Genomic DNA, 1,123 nt, shown 5'->3' on the forward strand with positions numbered 1-1,123 from the left:
TTATCACACACTTAACAAGTCAAAGCTGCTGACCATCAGGCAGCATATTGTTGAGAGAATACGGATACTATCTGACGCTAAGAGAAGTCTAGAGCTGAGGGACAGATGGGTCAGAGAAAATCAACAGTTTCTTTCTGATCCATCTCGACACTTCCAAGACCCTCCAGTTACTGTCGGACACCCACCCAAACCAGAAGAGGTCGAAGTATTTTGGAGAGAAGTCTACGAAGTTCAGCATAGACTGGACGAAGACTCAGAAAATATAAATAGCTTCAAGGAGTTATGTGTTGCCCTCATAACACCTGATAAAGAATGCCCACCCATCACTATCAAGGAGGTGAAAAAAGTATTAAGAGAGATGAAGAACTATTCCGCACCGGGACCAGATTGTATCAAAACCTTCTGGTGGAAGAAGTTTTCTTCAACCCACCAGCATTTGGCTCATATTTTCACCTCATATTTGAAGTCGGAAGAGCCGATTCCAGTGTGGTTGGTGGAAGGGCGCACAATACTCCTGCCGAAAATAGACAACTTAGCTGACCCAAAGAACTACAGGCAAATAACTTGTCTGAACACGCTTTATAAGATATTCACAGCTATCCTAAATGATAGGATTGTTCGGGCAATTGAACCTGTGTGGCAAGAAATGTATGAACAACGAGGCTCAAAGAAAGGCGTAGCCGGATGTCGGGAGAACCTGCTCATCGATAGATGTGTCTGCAAAGATGCAGCATTCTACCAGCGTGACCTATCGATGGCCTGGATTTATTATCGGAATGCTTTCGATTCTACATCCCATAGACTTATCATCTGTCTTTTGGAAATCTTAAAGGTTCATCCGCAAATAGTTGGGTGCATCGAGAGATTGATGCCGCTTTGCAAAACCAGATTTACTACCTCATCTGGCAAAAATCGTGTGACAACTAACAAGGTCACGTTTCAGAGAGGTGTCTTTCGGGGCGATACCATGAGCCCACTCCTCTTTTGCCTTACATTATTGCTACTATCTCTAGCACTGCGTCATTCCGACGGGTACTTGTGCGGCAAACCTGCAGATCGAAAGTACAAGGTCACTCATTTATTTTACATGGACGATCTTAAGATCTATGCTAAAAACAGAGAG

The sequence above is a fragment of the Belonocnema kinseyi genome, chromosome 6 (genome assembly GCF_010883055.1).
Source record: "Belonocnema kinseyi isolate 2016_QV_RU_SX_M_011 chromosome 6, B_treatae_v1, whole genome shotgun sequence".
Lineage (NCBI taxonomy): Eukaryota > Metazoa > Arthropoda > Insecta > Hymenoptera > Cynipidae > Belonocnema > Belonocnema kinseyi.